The sequence below is a fragment of the Macadamia integrifolia genome, chromosome 6 (genome assembly GCF_013358625.1).
Source record: "Macadamia integrifolia cultivar HAES 741 chromosome 6, SCU_Mint_v3, whole genome shotgun sequence".
Classification (NCBI taxonomy): Eukaryota; Viridiplantae; Streptophyta; class Magnoliopsida; order Proteales; family Proteaceae; genus Macadamia; species Macadamia integrifolia.
This window is the reverse complement of record NC_056562.1, coordinates 5,679,656-5,685,655: the sequence shown is the minus strand read 5'-3', so window position 1 is coordinate 5,685,655 and position 6,000 is coordinate 5,679,656. Positions and strand designations below refer to the sequence as shown.

The 6,000-nt window shown below is 35.6% G+C and overlaps 1 long non-coding RNA gene across 1 annotated transcript; it reads left to right on the top strand.

The window, feature by feature from the left end:
- Positions 1–2,001: 2,001 nt before the first annotated feature.
- Positions 2,002–3,431, top strand: LOC122080807. The gene is made up of 3 exons (XR_006140915.1): positions 2,002–2,781; positions 2,858–2,915; positions 3,020–3,431. It is a non-coding gene; the product is annotated as an uncharacterized LOC122080807 (long non-coding RNA).
- Positions 3,432–6,000: the final 2,569 nt, after the last annotated feature.

Here is a 6,000-nt window from a genome sequence, read left to right as displayed (position 1 = left end):
TTTTCACTTTTTGTTCCAAAAAGCCAGAAACGGACCATAAGTGCACCAAACAGAAGATTTTATTTTTCGTTCCAATAAAATGAAAAAAATTCAGAAACATTTTTTTATAACAATACCAAACGGAGCCTAAGTTAGGTTAGTACTGGGGCAGGTTTCATTGAAAATGAGGTTGCCTTATCCCCAATTTCTTGAGCAGAGAGTATGTTTCTGCTTTTAAGATTGTCAAATTACAACAACTGTCATTAAGGATTGGCGGTTAGTTGATCTGCATTTACTGAGTCAACTCGACATAGTGGTTGTCATAAGCTTATCAATATTCTTAAGGATTTAAATCGTGGCTTCTTCCTACCATAAAAAAATAGTGGCTTTTGCCTTTGGTTGGCTATGCTTCTTCATAAAATAGGTGTGCCACCCACCTTAAGCATCTTTTGGTGACTTACGAAGAGGATCTGCCCGATCGGTAAACAATTATCGGATGAAACTTTCAAAATCTTGTACTTTGGATGAGTCAAACTTGATTAGGGTGGATCATTTTTTATTTTTTAAATAAAAGTATAAGCCGATCAAGTTGGAGATAAAAGATTATCAAAGTTTATAAGCAATGCAATGAACTAATAAAAAAAGCAATTCAATACACGAGGCTCTTGTTACTGTAGAATTTGAGAGGAACAAATGTATGGATTTAAATCCTCTGCAATTCTTCATCATGCATTTCTGCTTATAGAATACAAAATGCGACATCTAACAATGCTGACGTTGATGGCTCAAATCTGGAGAGAGAAGATAGTGCTACTTAAACCGGTTTAAATCTGATTAAACCGGATCGAACCGAATTAGAACAACCCAATCCAACCCATACACAAGTGTTTGAAATGAGAAACCTAACTTTACTCTTTTTCTTCTCTCTTACATCTGTTACAAGACCTCCATTGTGAAGGATTCGGACAATGCCTTCAGCCGTTGGATCCTCCAAGTATGAGGGACACCACCTCTTTCCAGTAACAGTACCTTGAAGTTCCTTGAGAGTGTGACTGCCAGAGGACAACCCACGATTATGTAATCATAAACCTTAATCATTCCATTGGATTCTGTTGGTGATGATGAGAAGGAGCTTGCTGGTTTGATTAAAGGGTAAGGATGCCCCTTATATTCCTCTTTCCCTGCGTGGCATGGAATTAATCACACTATAAGAAAAGAAAGAAAACAAAATCTTCATAGATGATTGAAATCTCAAGCTTTGTAAAGGTAAATTTCCTTAAAGCTGTTCAATACAAGATTACCATTTTGATTTCCCTTACCCGCCAGTCAAATATTAATTCGAACAGAGACTTTGTGCTTCAGTTGGGGTTTAAAAATGAAAATTTTAAACCAGTAATGACTAGTGCGTGTAACGCACATCCAACGACCAGGAACCCTTAGAATCTTATAGAACAACTAGGGGCTTGTAATTGCGCAGTCTCAGCCCGTTGTTGACAATTTCAGATTCAAGAATAATTTGCGTTTAATTTGTTTTCCAATTTGATAATCTTATAACAAGAAGTGGAGCATCATAGCAAGAGATCAGATAGAGACTAATTTAGAAATTAATCCTTTATTTTATAAAAAAGAAATTAATGGAAAAAAACTTTATTTTCTTAAATATTACATTTTTGGGCGAAACATATTACATATTTTCTTAAATATTACATTGAAATTCTAAAGAGACTCTCACTGGGCCCAATTATTCCCAAAGATTATATTTTTTTAACTCTAGAGTTTTTCTAAGGCTTTGTTTGGTTGCCAGGGGAATGCAAATTTTTTATGTAAAGTGAAATTTTTTTTTCCAGAAAAAATAAATTGAGATGTTTGGTTGGAAGGGAAATATATTTTACATTTAAAAAAAATTTCACATATACACTAAAATTTTTCATTTTGTTTTCCGACCAAATTAGGAAGAAAAAACAAAACCCTGTTCTCATCGTCTCTCAATCACTCTCGCGACTCTCAAGTCTCACCCCGCTCATGACTTGATCTCTCTCTCAAGCAACTCTCAGTGCTCTCATGACTCTCACCCAGCGTACAGGGTGAGCCTATCTCTCTCTCACACGATTCTTAGCGATCTCTCTCTCAGGCGACTCTCATTCTGCTCAAGCAGGGTGAGACGATCTCTCTCACGCGACTCTCATTCTGTTCGTGGTTTTCCTTCTCAACAAGTTGTTGGTTCTCTTCCTCAGGAGAAGAATTTGGAATCTCTAATCCTCATGTTTGATTTCTTCTTCACTTATGTTCATTCTCTTCTTCATTTTGTATCTCTTCTCCATTTTGTAACTAAGCTGTGTATTTCTGCAATACATTGGTATGTGAGTATTGATCCTGCTCATCAAGTGTTTGATGAAATGTTTCATAGAGATTTGGTTTCTGTTAGTTTAAACATCCAACCCACCTTCACTGCTCTGTGAAAAAACTAATTTCATCTCATGTTATAAATATCAAAATGCATTTTATATAGGTAATGAGGCCAAGGTCGTTGAAGCCATGCCTTACAGCTCTGCTTGAACTAATATTGGTGTTGAGTGACTAGAAGCATAAATAGCTGTTGACTCCAAACGCTGACAACCCATTGCAACCTCTCTAACTAGAGAGAGAGAGAGAGAGAGAGAGAGAGAGAGAGAGTTATGATGGAAGAAGAAAGATCCTCTAGGCAACCTGCAAGAGACACCGACTTGGGCAGTGGCTAGCATTTGCTTTTTCCTCATACTCCTCTCCATAATCTTTGAATGCTGCATGCGCCACATTGTCTAAGTAAGTAATCATGCACATATGATAATGATGATGATGATTGAGATTTGAGAACTGATGCTAACAAATGTAACCACAGTGGCTCAGGAAGCATAAGAAGAAGGCATTGGAAGAGGCTGTGGAGAAGCTTAAATCAGGTCTCATTAATTTTAGAGAAAATTAAACCTCTCAATTAATTCCCATTTTTAGTTATGATTTTTTGATTAAACTGGTTTGGATATATCTATGGTTGTTGTTGCAGAGCTGATGCTGTCTGGTTTCATTTTGCTTATAGTAGCAGCACTACAAGGACCCATCTCTAATATCTATGTACCCATCAAATATGCAAAATTCATGCTTCCTTGTCCCAATAATGCAACTACCACAATAGAAAAATTCAGGGAGACTCATAGAACTGGTGGCACTTCCAACAATGATAAACATAGTCCACATAGTGCAACACCTTAGTAGGGTAGCAGAAGCAAGAGAAGGAGCTAGAATCAGGACTGCAATTATGAGGCAAATGTGGGTTGATTATCGGCGAAGGCGGCGTAATCTCCATTAGAGCATTGGTTGTACTTTTTTTTGTGTGCTATGCTTGTAATAGCTACAAAGTTGGATTATACTAGAGACTGTGATTTGGAATGGAATTATAAAATCTTTACGAGAAAGCACCAGAGTGGTAAGATTTAGCGAATATACACTTGACATCGTCTTTGATTTCCTCATGGTAAATGAACCTCAAGCAAAGGCATTTTTAGTTAGGGATGTGGAGCAACGGAGGAGGTGGATCTTGAGGTTTCTTGATCAAGGCCATTGATGTGGTAAGATAAATACAATCATAGCATCAGAGTTCTTATAGTTTGCACCGAAATGAACACATATCCATTTATCAATTATGTTTGGATGAGTAATAGAATTTGTTTCATTCCTTAAAAATGTAGAATGAACTACTTCTTACTAATCAGAAAGAGTTCTCACAGTACATAAAAATTTTTCTTTGTAATTTAATAGCTAAATTCTTGCATCTCTTAAGTGCCTTCTTCTTCTTNAATTATTTGTTTCTTGACTTATACATGGATTAAAAAGTTTGCCAATAATTTTCATATATTTTCAATGGAGAAAAGAAGGCTACCTGGTTGTGTGACCCTTGCCCTAAACATAGAGGAGGGAGCGACATGATGGCCCCGCCCAGGTGAAATACAAAAAACCAACTCCTATTGAAGCCCTTGTGCGCCCCCTCATTGATCCCATGCTAGTTCCAAAGTCACACAACAAGATAGCATACTTCTTCCCATTTTCAATTTATTTGTATTTTATCTTAAGTTTTGACCTAAGTGGAATTATTTGTATACTTTAGCCTAAGATGTCACATGCAACAGATCGGTTAACTGAAACTACCCTTATGTTAACTCAGCTAGGGGCCTAAATTCGGGCATTTTTTTTCTTGAAAAGAAATTAGCAATTATATAATTATTCCCAAATCAAATGGGGATTATATTCATATCTATATGGGTCTGAAATATAAGAAAAACCTGGTGAGTTGGGCAATGCCCTTTTGACTCAACAAGTCCAAAAGAAAAACCCTCAACCAAAGCATGTGATGACCTGTTTACAAGTCATAGCAAGAGACGATTAAAGAGATCAGCTACCCTTCAAATCCAAGGATTGTGATAGAGATATTTAAAGATGCGTACTTATGCAATAGGGAGAGATAGAAGACCATAGAGAAAAAGGAAATGAAAGGAAAAAAAAAAACAAAGGCATCGTGTGTGAAAACGCAACCCTAAAGCGATGCAGAAGATAATGAAAAAACAGAACAAACAATGCACACGGATTTTACGAGGTTCGGTAAGGCTGCTTACATCCCCTATGAGATGAGATTCTGCTTCACTATCAATGGAGAATAGGGTTACAACGCTCGTCCTCACACCTCTCAGTATTGCTTGCATTACAGAGAAATAAACTCTCACTACAAATATATAGTGAAAAAACCCTAATCTAAAAAGTACACAATTGCCCTCAAATAAAAAATTCGAGCGAGGGGCTGCACCCCCCTACACTCCCTGCTATACAGGGGCCCTCCTACCTCCCTTGCAACCCCACAACCCGCTAATCAACTAGCGGGACCGTTGTCCTGCCTGTCGAAACACTGCACCAGTACTCTCTGGGTTAAACTGTGACGGAATACAAGACATCGTACACCAACATCGTGCAATTTGATATGATTATTATTTCACTTCAATTTTTTTTTTTTTTTGTGTGCAAAAGCCCTCAAACCCCCTCATCGAGGGGGAAGGGGGAGACTTATTAAAGCCCTAAACCTAAAGCAAAAAAACCACTATATCGATTTCATTCATGCTTTTTTTTTTATTCTTTATAGTTCTCCTATGCTTTGCATGTTACTCAATGTCTTTTATAAGTTTCAGACTTAGTTTTCCTCTATGTTACCACGAGTTTTCTGTTTTTTTTTGCATGCACACTGATCTCTTCTCTTTGATGCCTTGATGATATAGTAATACTTCGTTCTCTCTCTCTCTCTCTTTTGTTTAAATTTTAAATGGCCTTATATGATTCCTTGTCCCATGTGCATGTAACATCTTGGTTTTTTTTTTTTTTTTCTTTATGTTTAGGTTGCATGCTAGTGTCTTCCTTTTCCCTTATTTTATTGGTTTTTGTCATGGAGTTTTTTATTTTTTATTTTTTTTTATTGATTTTAAGTAATAATTAGGAGACTCGAACTTAAAACCTTCAGATAAGTGTGGACTTAGCGCACTACAACCTCACTAATTAACTGCAATAGATTACTGTTGTTAATTTTATCAAATTTTATTATGCCTAAATATCTTTATTTCATTTTTTTTTTTTTTNACTGTTGTTAATTTTACCAAATTTTATTATGCCTAAATATCTTTATTTCATTTTTTTTTTTTTTCATCTTGATATGTTTAAGGTTTGTTTATAACATTTGATTTTCTTTGCATTTTAAGCTTTTTTTTTTCCTTCCTTAGGTTCCTTATGCATCTAGGTAGGGTTTTCATGTCATGTCTATATCTTGCCATATTGTGTATTGTCCCCTATTTATCTTTTATTTACATTCCCTATATATTAATTAATTATTATTATTATTATTATTATTAATTATTTTTGTATATCATTGCTCTAATTTTCATTCTATACTTTAACTTAGTTTTCATGTGTTAATGTAGTTTTTGCCACATAATAAAAGACCGGTTTAAATGG